The sequence below is a fragment of the Rana temporaria genome, chromosome 3 (genome assembly GCF_905171775.1).
Source record: "Rana temporaria chromosome 3, aRanTem1.1, whole genome shotgun sequence".
NCBI classification, from domain to species: Eukaryota; Metazoa; Chordata; class Amphibia; order Anura; family Ranidae; genus Rana; species Rana temporaria.
The window spans coordinates 307,182,996-307,198,246 of record NC_053491.1 but is presented as its reverse complement, the minus strand read 5'-3'; the positions used below and the strand labels follow the sequence as shown (position 1 = coordinate 307,198,246).

The window sequence follows — 15,251 nt, the reverse complement described above, 5'->3', positions numbered from 1 at the left end:
TATAACCTGTATGGTTTAGAAGATATTCGCCCTGCAAACCTAGCACGGCACACTAAATAACTTACAAGGTTATTAGCTCATAATGAGCTAGTATGCTGTGCATACTAGCTCATTATGCCTTTGCTTTACAGGTATTTTTTTATCTTTTAGTGGGTATAAAAGCGCTACAAAGGTTTTTGCAGTAGGATATCAAAAGTACTACGATAATAAATTTAGAATACATATGCCCTTTTTACCTGCAACTTACTGGGACCCTTAAGAACTTTATCTTCAACATTATCTTCACTCTTTCTTCCGTCTTTAACAGAAAGCTGCATTCAAGACCCTCCAGCATCGGCTTCTGGCAGGACCATTGCTCCTCCTCAGGGTAAGTGCATGATCTGGGAAGAAACAGGACACAGCACTAACTCCATTATCATCATCATCATGTACCCTATTTACACATAGGCATTTTCATGTAATACACCTAAAAGTTCAATTTAAAAATTCGTACAAAAATGACACCTCATACCTTTAGAACGTGACTGTGAAAGGGACACTGTGATTTGAAGGGGGATTGATATATCAAGGAGGACTGCGCAAACTGTGGAAATAAATGAGAGTGGCTGTGATGTCAGAGATTCATTTCCTGACGCATTCATGGCAGCACACACTGGGTTGTGACTCCGCCCCCACAACCTGACAGGATTGGTTAGCTATAAATTTGAAGGGGAGACGCCCCGCACCATTCTCTTTTTTTATCCTCACCTGACAGATTGGACGAACAAGCAAGTAGCATGCCTCTTACCGCAGATCGCCCCAGCAGGTTCAGCCTCTCCTGTTTGGAAGTCCCTCCTGTACAGTCTCTAAATGAGCTTTATGGTGGGAACCCCCGTTCTGGTGGTCTCAGGGGCTCTGGAATTATACTGGCATCTGTAGCAAGCTTTAAAGAAGCTTCAAATCTCGCAGTGGCCCCCACTTTCGCTCTGTCTTTCCTTCCAGTGCAGTGTGTGCTTCCACAAAGGTATTTGTATCATTACATTTGCCACCTAAGGTTAGTCTGTTTTGTACCTTTGCCTGCCTGTTGTTTTTTTTTTTTTCTCAGCTCTGCTGAGCCCTGTGGTTCCTCTGACACCCCATACTCTCGGGGTCACCGCCGCGTACCCCTCAGCGCTCTGCGCATGCACGCAGCTCAGTGATGATGCCGCCGGTCTCCTCTGCCCTCTTCCAAATAGCGGCGCCGTTTAAAAAAAAAAAAAAAAGGAAACAGTCCTATTGCTCTGTAGTTCTGGCTGCAGTCCTGCTGCTCTGCTCTACTCAGAGTGAAGATTGCACCAGGTGTGTGCAGGCTCGTCCCAGTTCAGCCTGGCCAATTGATTACACAAAAAAAAAAAAAAAGACATAGGAACAAATAGGATAGAAGATATAATACATTTATATATTAATTTATAACATATTATAGGAGAAAGTATATCCATAATTAAACAATTAATATAATCCAAAAAATAAAATAAGGATAGATATATGTATATAAATCATTATATTTAATAAATAGAAATGTTGGGGGGGGGGGACATATTGTAATGTTTTCCCTTCTCTCTTTTTTCCCACCTTTCCGGGCTGTCTCCCTGCTATCCTCATGGGGGCCACTGCCCTCGCAGACCACCATCAGCTGACCAGGTATAGAGGCCATCCAGAAGGTGGTAAGTAGAGAAGCGACAAAAAAGAGAGCTTGGCCACTGACGCTACAGTTTTGGTAGCCCTATCGGGTCAAAAGACGCAAGTTTGCGGCACAGAGGGAGATTCTAGCCATGCTTCCGGCAGAAGGCGCAAGAAGTCACTCAAGGTTACCCTCTTGCTTTCTTCAATCAAGGCATAGCCGCTCGCGTCACAGCCACTCCTGTCATAGTCGGTCCCACCGCAGACGATTACCTTCATCCAGATGGAGCTATCTTACCCGCACCACAGCAAATGTTTGCCAAATATGCGGGGCGCCAGCCTTGCCAGGGGAATTGGCCTGCCGCTCGTGCTTCATTGAAGTAACCAAGGATTCGGAGGCCAGAGTATATACTGAGCTCCTAGGAGAATCGCACAGGGATCAATTGTGGGCGATCCTTCCCAAGCACATCGCCCAGCACCCGGCCGTTACGCCAGGCTGCAAAAACCCTCTCTAAGAATGAGGAGTGTGAGCAGGCGTCGGACTGTCTCTTCTTTAGTTGAACCATTTGCCCATTCAGTCGAGGAAGCGATCGGCTGGGAAGGGGTTATGGCAGAACCTCTGAAGGTTCAGAAATATTTCCTGGTGCTGAAAAGGGGGTCCTGAATCATTTCCCTTCATCAAAGAGCTGGAAAACCTCATAAAGGATGAGTGGGGGAGATCGCATAAGCGGCCCAGTATGAGCAACAAGTTTGCAGATTGTACCCCTTGTGGGAGTCTAGGATCAATTCTTTGATCAATGCAACTACAGTCGATTCATCTTTAATGCGACTCGCTAGAGACGTTTCTCTACCGATTGAAGATGCAGTTACCATCCGGGACGTTCTTGATCGTGAAATCAATATAGAACTGAAGGAAGCCTGCTCCACGACAGGAGACGCTAGTAGGCCGGCTATCACCACGGCGGCAGTAGCTAAAACTATCGCGCATGGGCGGCTAATGTTGAGAATTCCATTCTAGAAGGAGCCGACCAGGGGAAGATATTCTCCTCCCTGCAGGGAAATTAAGTTGGCTTACGGCTCCTGAGGGGGGCGACTTCATGACTGGGAAGAGCCTTATGGCTGAGACCCTGGATAGCGAGACAGCATCAAAATCTACTGGTGCAAAACTCCATATGGCGGCTCAAGTGTATTTGGCACAAAGATGGACTTGGCCATCTCCAAGGTTACCGGGGGAAAATCCGGGCTGATTCCCTCCGATAGGAGACCAGAGCCCCAGAAGGGCCCCGCTTACAGACGCGATCTTCCTGTCAAGTACAGGGATGCTAGATCCTACCGTCCCGGCAGGAAATTTAGGAGGGACTGGAAGACTCGACCCTCCTTCATGTATTTACAGTAAGCCAAGGCTATCACAGCCGGGGAACAGCAGAAGTCCTTTTTGAGGTTCCGTCTGCCCACCCAGCTCAGGTGGGCACCAGACTCAAGAGATTCGCTCAGATATGGGCAACTCGTATAACAGATTCATGGACACTATCCTCTATCAAGACCGGTCACAATTGGAAATTCATGGGCACATTGCCAGGGAACACATTCCAGCCTACCAAGTACCTCCACACCAGAAAGGTTATTCCCTTTATTTCTGGTACAAAAAAAAAAACAGGGGATCTACGTCCAGTCCTGGACCTAAAGAGGTTCAACAGACGATCAAAATAGAGGCCCTCAGATTGGAAAAGCCTTCAGTCCATTTTGTTGACAGTGGAAGTGGGAGACTGGATGCTATCTCCTAGATTTTTCGGACGTTTACCTTCACGTCCCGATCATCCCGCCTTCCAGAGGTCCCTTCGGTTCTCATCTATCAATCTCATTTCCAATTTTGGTGCCCCCCATTCGGCATCGCGTCAGCACCCAGAGCATTCAGCAAGTCAGGGTGTTCCTAGGGGCAGAATAATATACCAGGTTGTACCGGGTGCAACTCCCTCAAGAGAGGCTGAAGCCCTTACTCCAGAAGGTACAGAATCTGCTATCATCCAGACGTCTACTGTCAGAGCCTGCCTCAGTACCACGGGGGGTCCATGTCAGCATCCATACCTTTGATACAGTGGCCCCTGTGACACATGCAAGTCTTACAGAACTCCTTTCTCAGGCAGTGGAATGGAACGTCAATACTCCAAACCATTCACATCCCGAACTGGTAAAGCAATTAGTATGGTGGTGGACACACCCGTCCAACCTCAGGGAGTCCATTCCAATAGTTCCCCCAAGTCCAGAAGTAGTAAACATCGGACGCCAGCCAGGGGGGATGGGGTCCACACTATCTAGACCAAGTAGCCCAAGGACAGTGGCACTTTCGGGCTCAGGGCATAGTGTCAAATATTTTAGAGCTCAGAGCAGCCTTTCAGGCTCTCCTGGCCGTTGCGCCTCTTCTAGAGGGGAAGAGTGTCCTGATCAGGATGGACAACAAGTAGAGGTGTCATGTATCCAGATACAGGGGGGCATCAGGAGTCGCACGCTTCAAGAGGAAGTTTGCCCATATTGGAAAGGGCACAAGTGCACCTGTAGATCTATGGGCAGTGTACGTCCCCGGCAACACAGAATTCGTTGGCCAACTACCTAAGCCGAGAGACACTTTCAAACAACGAATGGTCCCTGAACCAACAGGTATTCTCCATTCTTACGAAAACTTGTGGAATACCAGAAGTCGACCTAGCGACCACGCCAAAGAACTCCAAGTGTCAGAGGTTCCTGTCCAGAGCCCACTTTCCATCAGCCGAAGGACAAACTGCCTAGCTCTTCCATGGAGCTTCGAGCTGGGGTACAATTTTTCTTTCCAACTTCTCGGATTACAAGATTCCTGTCCCGACTTCAGAGGTCCTCAGCCACGGTTATTGTACTAATACCGTTCCGACCGAGGAGGCCATGGTTTACGACCCTGCTACAACCAGGTACGCGGCCTCCAATACATCTTCCAGTAACCTGGATCTCATACATCAGAGGCAATTCTTCCATCCAGCCCAGAGAAGCTGCATTTGCCCAGCTTGGAGTTGAGAGGGCTAGGTTAGGGGAACCTAGGATACTCTCAGGAGTAATATCAACCTTATTACAAGCTCTAAGGAGCTCCACTGATGTCACCTATACTAGGATCTGGAGAGGGTCGTGGTCGTCGCAGCAAAGGAGATTGGAAGACCCATCTCAAATTCTTGAATTTCTTCAGTCAGGGCTTAACATGTCCCCGGGCCTGGGTACCCTGAAGGTGCAAGTATCCCGCCCTTTCAGCCATGACGGGTACTAGATGGGCTCTTCATCATCCGTCACCTCTGTTCCTCAGGGCCTGCGTAAGATCAGACCACCTAGGAGGCCAGCCTTTCCAACAGGGGATCTCTGTGTGTACTCGAGGCCCTGTCCAATCCACCCTTTTCTCCATTCAACTTAGTCTCACCGTGGAACCTAGCTCTGAAGATGGCTTCCCGTATTCGATCACCTCAGCAAAGAGGACAGTCGGAGATACAAGCACTTATGGCTACGGAACCCCTATTTAGTGTTCTCCCCTGACAGAGGTGGTTCTGAGCCCTCAGACCATTTTTATCCAAGGGTAACTTCCCCTCCTTTAATTATAACCAGGACATCGTCCTTTCCATCTTTACTAATGAGAGGGGCGAGTCCCATGCCTAGGATGTCAAAACCTACCATCTCCAGTTACTTCACAGCTACATCTCAGGAAGATCGGATTAGGTCTTAATTATCCCACACACGGGAGCAGACGAGGTCAGCCAGCTACCTCCCGTACCATTACCTCTTGGTTGTTAGTGCTATCGCGGAGACCTATTCCATCCAGCAACTTACGACTCCTAAATAGCATTAGGGCTCATTTGACAGGGGCAGTGGCCACTTCTTGGGCAGCATTTTGCGGGATTTCACCGGAAACCATAGGCAGAGCAGCAACTTGGTCTTCCCAACACATCTTAATTTCTCACTACAGAGTGGATTCTGCTCTCCTGGCTACCGTCGACTTTGGCAGATCTGTTCTTAGAGCCAATTCCTCAGCGCTATAGAGAATAAATATTACTGTTTTCTTGCACCCTCCCGACTGGCGAGTTATTTCCCAGTGTGTGCTGCCATGAATGCGTCAGGAAAACGGAAAATTGTATACTCACCTTTCCGTAATTTTCCTTTCCTGACGCATCTTCATGGCAGCACACAGATGCCCGCCCTATTGTTTTATGATGATATATACAGAGAATGATGCGGGCGTCTCCCCTTCAAATTTATAGCTAACCAATCCTGTCAGGTTGTGGGGGCGGAGTCACAACCCAGTGTGTGCTGCCATGAAGATGCGTCAGGAAAGGAAAATTACGGAAAGGTGAGTATACAATTTTCTGTTTTCTATCACAAAGATTTTTGCTGAACTCCACCGTGTTGAAATTTTTTTTCTGCCTTTGGTTCTTTTAAAGGTTTTGAATTTAGTAGCCCTTATTGAAAGGTGTTCAACAGCTCTTTTGCGCTTTTTTTTAAACTACCGTTAAGCCTATAATATCTATACATAATATCTCTATAACCTGTATGGTTTAGAAGATATTCGCCCTGCAAACCTAGCACGGCACACTAAATTACTTACAAGGTTATTAGCTCATAATGAGCTAGTATGCTGTGCATACTAGCTCATTATGCCTTTGCTTTACAGGTATTTTTTTATCTTTTAGTGGGTATAAAAGCGCTACAAAGGTTTTGCAGTAGGATATCAAAAGTACTACGATAATAAATTTAGAATACATATGCCCTTTTTACCTGCAACTTACTGGGACCCTTTAAGAACTTTATCTTCAACATTATCTTCACTCTTTCTTCCGTCTTTAACAGAAAGCTGCATTCAAGACCCTCCAGCATCGGCTTCTGGCAGGACCATTGCTCCTCCTCAGGGTAAGTGCATGATCTGGGAAGAAACAGGACACAGCACTAACTCCATTATCATCATCATCATGTACCCTATTTACACATAGGCATTTTCATGTAATACACCTAAAAGTTCAATTTAAAAATTCGTACAAAAATGACACCTCATACCTTTAGAACGTGACTGTGAAAGGGACACTGTGATTTGAAGGGGATTGATATATCAAGGACTGCGCAAACTGTGGAAATAAATGAGAGTGGCTGTGATGTCAGAGATTCATTTCTATCAAAGATTTTTTGCTGAACTCCACCGTGTTGAAATTTTTTTTCTGCCTTTGGTTCTTTTAATGATTTTGAATTTAGTAGCCCTTATTGAAAGGTGTTCAACAGCTCTTTTGCGCTTTTTTTTTAAACTACCGTTAAGCCTATAATATCAATACATAATATCTCTATAACCTGTATGGTTTAGAAGATATTCGCCCTGCAAACCTAGCACGGCACACTAAATTACTTACAAGGTTATTAGCTCATAATGAGCTAGTATGCTGTGCATACTAGCTCATTATGCCTTTGCTTTACAGGTATTTTTTTATCTTTTAGTGGGTTAAAAGCGCTACAAAGGTTTTTGCAGTAGGATATCAAAAGTACTACGATAATAAATTTAGAATACATATGCCCTTTTTACCTGCAACTTACTGGACCCTTTAAGAACTTTATCTTCAACATTATCTTCACTCTTTCTTCCGTCTTTAACAGAAAGCTTTTCAGGAGTTAAATGTGCTGTCATATGCTGATAAATATGTTATCTAATAAAGAAAAAAGAATTTCTGTTTAAGGCATTTTCTGTTTCTGCAATTTTTATATTGTATTTATTTACTTCTATAAAGGTTATTTTATTAAATAAGCTTTTAAATTTTTTTAACTTTAGGATAAAATGCAATGTGTAGATTTACCTAAATAAGTTTAAATTGATTTTTGGTTTTCTCTCAATCATTAATACAACTTATCCCCCCTCCCCAACTCAATCTTTCATTTGCTCCATTATTCATTATTACTACTACATAAAAGTCTAATCTGAATAAATTCATTACTATGAACGCTTTCATCATTCATCAAACTTTGCCTATCTTATCTATTTCAGATCAGCAATATCACCCTGAGAGGAGAGTACAGTGCAGCCCGCACTCTCCTGTTCTTCTTTTGGAGAGGCTGGAGATTCAGCCAGAGCATAGTTGCCAACATTTGAAAAAAAATTCCAGGGACACTTTGCAGCACAGCTATTAATTAATTACCACACTCACTTCCCTGAAACTCCACCCACTCCGCATAATCTTCGCCTAATTATCAGATTATAGGGTCTACTCAATAAAGAGAAATTACAGGAAATTGAAACAGGAATGGGTGTTAGGAAGGTGACAGGGAGGATGGAGATGACAGGTATGGTGGTAGGAGGTGACAGGGAGGATGGAGATGACAGGGGTGGGTGGTAGGAGGGCGACAGGGAGGATGGAGATGAAAGGGGAGGGTGGTAGGGAGGTGACAGGGAGGATGGAGATGAGAGGGTGGTGGTAGGGAGGTGACAGGAGGATGGAGATGACAGGGTGTGGTAGGGAGGTGACAGGGAGGATGGAGATGACAGGGTGGGTGGAAGGGAGGTGACAGGGAGGATGGAGATCAGGGTGGTGGTAGGAGGATGGAGGTGACAGGGTGGGTGTAGGAGATGGAGGTGGTAGAGGATGGAGGTGACAGGGGTGGGTGGTAGGGAGGAGGGAGGTGGTAGGGAGGATGGAGGTGACAGGGGTGGGGGGTAGGGAGGATGGAGGTGGTAGGGAGGAGGGAGGTGACAGGGAGGATGGAGATGACAGGGTGGGTGGTAGGGAGGATGGAGGTGGTAGGGAGGATGGAGGTGACAGGGGTGGGTGGTAGGGAGGATGGAGATGACAGGGGTGGGTGGTAGGGAGGATGGAGGTGACAGGGGTGGGTGGTAGGGAGGATGGAGGTGACAGGGGTGGGTGGTAGGGAGGATGGAGATGACAGGGAAGATGGAAGGGAGGATGGAGATGACAGGGTGGGTGGTAGGGAGGATGGAGGTGGTAGGGAGGATGGAGGTGACAGGGGTGGGTGGTAGGGAGGATGGAGGTGACAGGGTGGGTGGTAGGGAGGATGGAGATGACAGGGGTGGGTGGTAGGGAGGATGGAGGTGACAGGGGTGGGTGGTAGGGAGGATGGAGGTGACAGGGGGTGGTAGGGAGGATGGAGATGACGGGGTGGGTGTTAGGGAGGATGGAGGTGACAGGGGTGGTAGTGGAGAGAGTGGGTGGGAGATGGAGGTCAGGGTGGGTGGTAGGGAGGATGGAGGTGACAGGGTGGGTGGTAGGGAGGATGGAAGTGGTAGGGAGGATGGAGGTGACAGGGGTGGTGGTAGGGAGGATGAGGTGACAGGGAGGATGGAGGTGACAGGGTGGGTGGTAGGGAGGATGGAAGTGGTAGGGAGGATGGAGGTGACAGGGGTGGGTAGTAGAGGATGGAGGTGACAGTGAGGATGGAGATGACAGGGTGGGTGGTAGGGAGGATGATGAGGATGGAGACAGGGGTGGGTATAGGATGGAGATGACAGGAGGATGGAGATGACAGGGGTGGGTGGTAGGGAGGATGGAGGTGACAGGGAGGATGGAGATGACAGGGTGGGTGGTAGGGAGGATGGAGGTGACAGGGAGGAGGAGATGACAGGGTGGGTGGTAAGGATGGAGGTGACAGGGAGGAGATGACAGGGGTGGGTGGTAGGGAGGATGGAGGTGACAGGGGTGGGTGGTAGGGAGGATGGAGATGACAGGGGGTGGTAGGGAGGATGGTGACAGGGAGGATGGAGTGACAGGTGGTGGGTGGTAGGGAGGATGGAGATGACAGTGGGGTAGGAGATGGAGTGACAGAGGATGGAGGTGACAGGGTGGTGGGAGGATGGAGATCAGGGTGGGTGGTAGAGATGGAGGTGACAGTGGGTGGTAGGGATGGAAGTGTAGGGAGGATGGAGGTGACAGGGTGGTGGTAGGGAGGATGGAGGTGACAGGAGGATGGAGATGACAGGGTAGGGAGGATGGAAGTGGTAGGGAGGATGGAGGTGACAGGGAGGATGGAGATGACAGGGGTGGGTGGTAGGGAGGATGGAGGTGACAGGGTGGGTGGTAGGGAGGATGGAGATGACAGGTGGTGGTAGGGAGGATGGAGGTGACAGGGAGGATGGAGGTGACAGGGGTGGTGTAGGGAGGATGGAGATGACAGGGTGGGTGGTAGGGAGGATGGAGGTGACAGGGAGGATGGAGGTGACAGGGAGGATGGAGATGACAGGAGGATGGAGATGACAGGGTGGGTGGCAGGAGGAGACAAGGAGGATGGAGATGACAGGGTGGGTGGCAGGGAGGAGACAAGGAGGATGGAGATGACAGGGGTGGCAGGGAGGTGACAGGGAGGATGGAGATGACAGGGGTGGGTGGCAGGGAGGAGACAAGGAGGATGGAGATGACAGGGGTGGGTGGCAGGGAGGTGACAGGGAGGATGGAGATGACAGGGGTGGGTGGCAGGAGGAGACAGGGAGGATGGTGATGACAGGGTGGGTGGCAGGGAGGAGACAAGGAGGATGGAGATGACAGGGGTGGGTGGGCGGTAGGAAGTGACAGGGAGGTGATAAAATGTATGACAGCCTTGGAGGTGGGATGGTGGAATGCCAGGAACAGGGATGACGAGAGCATGATGATGACAGAGGTCTGTGTGAGGTCAGCAGGGATGTTCGGGGCACCCTCGATCAGGCAGTGACGTCACAGGATGTCGGGCAGCGCCGCGGACTGTCATCACAGTGAGTACCTCTCTGATGATCGATGTTCTGGCAGTGACAGGTCTGTGACGGCAGTCCGGTCCATCCAGGAGGAGAGAAGGTCAGCGGCGGCGGCGGCAGTCATTATCCGCGCTCTGCACAGCACATGGAGATCCGCAGAAGGGGAACCTGGGAGGAGCCGGGGGAGGGGGAGCACATGGATCCACCCACTGACTGGATGCTCGAGGTTGTGACAAGCTCACAGCGCCTCCTCTCCGTCCACAGGACTGCGCAGCGTAACGACTACCGCACCTGCCTTCCCCACTAGCCGGGACAAGTCCCGCAGGCTAAATTAGCCGGGACTAGGTCCCAAATAACGGACTGTCCCTTTAAAAACGGGACAGTTGGCAAGTATGCCAGAGATTACCCCTATCATTCCCCAGACTCCTGATTTCTCCCCCGGCCCAGAGGAGCACAGAGGACAAGGTTCATTCATTCAGCCACCCCATGCCCTGATGCCACCTACTGCTGTACCGCCTTTCCCAACTGTGCAGGAGATCATTCTGAGGGAGCTTATAGAATTAAGGTGTGACAACCGAAAACTACAACGAAAGGTCAAAAGGCTTACCCGGCTTACCCATCAGTTGAGCAGGCAGCAAACTGAGAGTTTTGAAATAATTTGGCCCGGGCAAGCCAACAACACAATTAGGCATTGGACCGAGTATATTTGTTTACTTGAAGATATTTCCAGACACATTGCTCCAATGCCTGGGAGCTACGATGAACATATAACCAACAAAGACGTTTTGAAAAATGAAGGCTAGACCTTCCTCTGCCCATCTCATCGCAAATTATTATGCAGAATCAATCTTTTTACTGTTCCTTGATTTTGGTAGAAACGTTTTCTTATGCTGCCAAGTTACACCTACCCAGCATGTGTGTTTGTAATTTCTTTTTTTTTTTTTTGTGAATATAAAGCTATTTTTGGTCTAATATTATTATTATTATTTATTTATTTATATACATCATCACATTATCTGCTAAATTATGATGTATTCATTTCCCACACACAATAGTATTTTATTCCGAACTTCAAACTCTAAGGGCCAGATTCACAGAGTAGATACGACGGCGTATCTGCTGATTCGCCGTTGTATCTGTTGTTCTATCTATGCTATAGATAGCCATAAGATCCGACAGCTGTAATTGTTTTACACTGTCGGATCTTAAGATGCAATACCGCGGCCGCCGCTGGGGGGAGTTTGCGTCGTGAACCAGCGTCGGGTATGCAAATTAGGAGTTACGGCGATCGACGACGGTTTTTTCGCGTTCGCTACGTCGCCGCTAGTCTAGTTTCACGTCGCAAAGTTAGTCGTTTTTTTTTGGTGCCCTAACTTTAGTCAGCAAGCGTATTGCTGTCTAAAAGTATGGCCGTCGTTCCCGAGTTGAAATTTTAAAAATAACGTCGTTTGCGTAAGCCGTCCAGTAATACGGAATTACGCTACGTTCGAAAAAATGACGTCACGGCGCGCAATGCACGACGGGAGTTCGGAAACGGAGCATGCGCGGTAGGTCCGGCGCGGGAGCGCACCTAATTTAAATGGCACACGCCCATTTAAATTGTCCCGCCTTGCGCCGGAGGCCGCCGGCGTAGGTTTGCATCGCAAGTGCTTGGTGAATCAGGCACTTGCGATGAAAAATTGCGGCGGTGTAACGTATCTATGATACGTTACGCCGCCGCTCTTCTATGTGAATCTGGCCCACACAGTCTACCTTAAACTATTCATTTATATTTTAATGTTTCCCCACTGTTAGTGGACACTGGACAGTAAAACAACACAGGAAGCAGGGGGGGGATACTAAAGCAGTGGGAGTGTGGATACTGGAATAAGATAGCCAGGGTGAAAAATTATAGACCGAGGGGCTAGGGAGGTAGCGGAGGACAATATAAGTAGACATTAGGGAAAAACATGGATCCCACTATCACATCTTTTAAAGACACGTGGAGGCATTTTGCAATTTTGTATCTTCGAATGGTATGCAGCAGAGCTGAGTTAGGCAGAGAATGTACCCGATCGGCTCCCTGTAGTCCCAATGGCCAGTCCATCCCTGCCGATCGGTAAACTAATGAGAAGATATCTGCTTTCGCTGCAATGGAATTTTAATCACTATTCCAAAAGATAATACAGTTCCCAGTCTCCCTGTTCTTACCTTGCATGGAGCTGAGCAGCATTCAGATCCCTGGTGGTCAGAATGGAATCAAAATACCAGGGCCAAGATAGACCATGAGTTTAGATTTGTAGCTCTGGGAAGTGTGGAGGTGATGCACTGACAATGCATAGAAGAAATTATTTCGATGTCAAAAAACATAAAATAAGTAACACAACTGTATTCCATATATACATCAAAATAACATTTTTGCACATTATGCATTCCATGACACACACCAATATACTTACTCACACCCACTTAAAATATACATATACACAGTGACACACACTGACCCATAAAGACGACACACACTTTAACTGACAGACACACTGGCCAATAAATGAAGTGCCTTGTAAACAAAGCCAGACTGACCCAGACACTTAATCACAGAAAAACACAGACATACTCACATTGACCCTTAAACACACAGACTAACCCCATACTCACTCACACACAATGACAAATAAATGTGATTTATTTAAAAAAAAAAGTCATACAAGTATATCATTATAACATCCTAAGTGGGGTTTACTCTTAGGCCCCGTACACACGACCAGTTTCCTCGGCAGAATTCAGCTTCCGACCGAGTTTCTGGCTGAATTCTGCCGAGGAAACTGGTCGTGTGTACACTTTCGGCCGAGGAAGCCGACGAGGACCTCGGCGAGGAAATAGAGAACATGTTCTCTATTTCCTCGTTGTTCTATGGGAGCTCTCGGCCCGCCGAGGTCCTCGGCGGCTTCAGGGCTGAACTGGCCGAGGAACTCGACGTGTTTGGCACGTCGAGTTCCTCGGCCGTGTGTACGAGGCCTGAGTCTTAATACTTACTATGAAGTGCTGAAAAAACCTCATGTGTTTTTCTATTTGCTTCCTCCTCATCCACATCCAGGTCCAATGTTAGGCATGCATGTGAGACATGACGTCAGTAAATTGCAACTGCAAAAAAAGAGAGAGGGATATAAATTAGCAGAAGATAATTAATGGAATGATGGAAGGTGAGTAGGGGAATATTGATAAGCCACTCACGTGTTTTAAGGTGCCACAGGCAACATACTTAACCAGGATTAAATCCATAGTGTGGTGAGAAACGTGAACTGTAATATTTCTTCTTTGAGGGCAGGTGGCAGCAGTCTGCACTGCAGCAAGAGCACAGTAGGAGAGAGCCCCAGTGTGTGTGGGAGTATTGCGAGCCGTGAATTGTGGAGTAGGGTTTCTTTATGGATATGGGTACGTGTTTTTTTGTTTTTGTGCGTTATGTTTAGAGCCAAGGAGTCAAAACATTACTCCAAAAACGAATGAAAAATTAAACAAACTAACCCCAGCTTGGTGTGATACATTCTTGCAAACGGAGGTAGGTAGATATTGGATTTGTGAATGTAAACAAAAACTAGTATTATTTATTAATATGTATTATTATTATTATTATAATTATTATTATTATTACCCTTATGCATAGATCTACTTCAATTAAAACTTTTGCAAGTTGTAAGGAGGTGAATGGAAAATAATAGAAATCAACAAAAACAAACAAGAGTGCAGGTCAGGATTCAAAATAGATATATCAACAGAAATGAATAAATAATAGTACTTTTAGCTACCTGGAAGACTATATTAATGCTTACCTTATGTAGGTGCTGAAATACCTCCATTCATGGTTTAGGGGATTAAGTTAGAACGATCGTGCATGTTCGTAAGGTGGTCATGCCAGGACTGGCAGACCTGCGTGCATAGCATAGGAAGCTGATTATGTAATACTCACCTGCGATCAAAGCCCCCGCTGCAGTGGCCGACACATCAATCGGGCAGCAGCATGTAGGGCCCGGAGTTACTTCCGGTTTTGCGCTGTGGATTGCCAGAGACGCTAAACCTGCACGTTTAACTGCGGGATTACCATGTCACCAGCCGTTGTGTCCGGCCACCGCAGCGAGGTTTTCGCCGATCAGCGGTATTACATAATGAGCTAGTATGCTATGCATACTAGCTCATTATGATAATATTGCAGGTATTTGCCGTTGTCTTCACGTATTTTATTTTTGTATTTTTTTTAAAGTGGGCTTGCAACACATTATTAAATATTTGTATTTCAAAAGCTAAAATCTCAAAGTTTAGAGATTGAGAGCCTAACAAGCTAGGATCACCCTTACAGTATAAACTCTTTTTTCATGTTACAACCTCTGAATTATTTGGGGGGGGGGGCCTGGTGTCAGCAAATTATAAAAAAAAAATGGTAAATAAAATGTTGAGGTAATCAATTGTTGCCCACCCAACAAAAAATAAATCTTTGAAGTTAATTAGACTGTGGCTGGATCACAGCTTCTCATGCTTGTGCTGTATCTACATTGTGATTGATACTTTAATCGTATATTTTATTCATGTTAACATTACTTTGGTACATACAGTATATCATGACATGCACTATATTTGGTTTTGTTGTATTGATTTGTTGGCATCGCCATGGAACAGGGTAAATTATTAACAATATCTTTATCAGATTTGATAAACATAAGAACTTAAGAAGTAGTATAATTAGAATTATTCAGTTGCAAAGCTTAGTTCTGGGTAGCCCAGCTTTGGAAGATTGACTGTTCAGAAATGTCATCTGCTCCATCAGCTGTGGGGCCAGCTGGGGACCTCTGTGGGCACAGAATATTTCCTGTGATAGAAAATACACGCCTCACTTTGCACAGAGGGTCGGGGGCAAGAAAGTAGCTCT

The 15,251-nt window shown here is 46.9% G+C and overlaps 1 long non-coding RNA gene across 1 annotated transcript; it reads right to left on the bottom strand.

Annotated features, from left to right (window-relative positions):
• Positions 1-287: 287 nt before the first annotated feature.
• LOC120932440 lies at positions 288-13,499 on the bottom strand. Its single transcript, XR_005747994.1, has 4 exons — positions 13,367-13,499; positions 12,542-12,658; positions 512-583; positions 288-380 (listed from the first exon to the last, which is right to left on the bottom strand). It is a non-coding gene; the product is annotated as an uncharacterized LOC120932440 (long non-coding RNA).
• Positions 13,500-15,251: the final 1,752 nt, after the last annotated feature.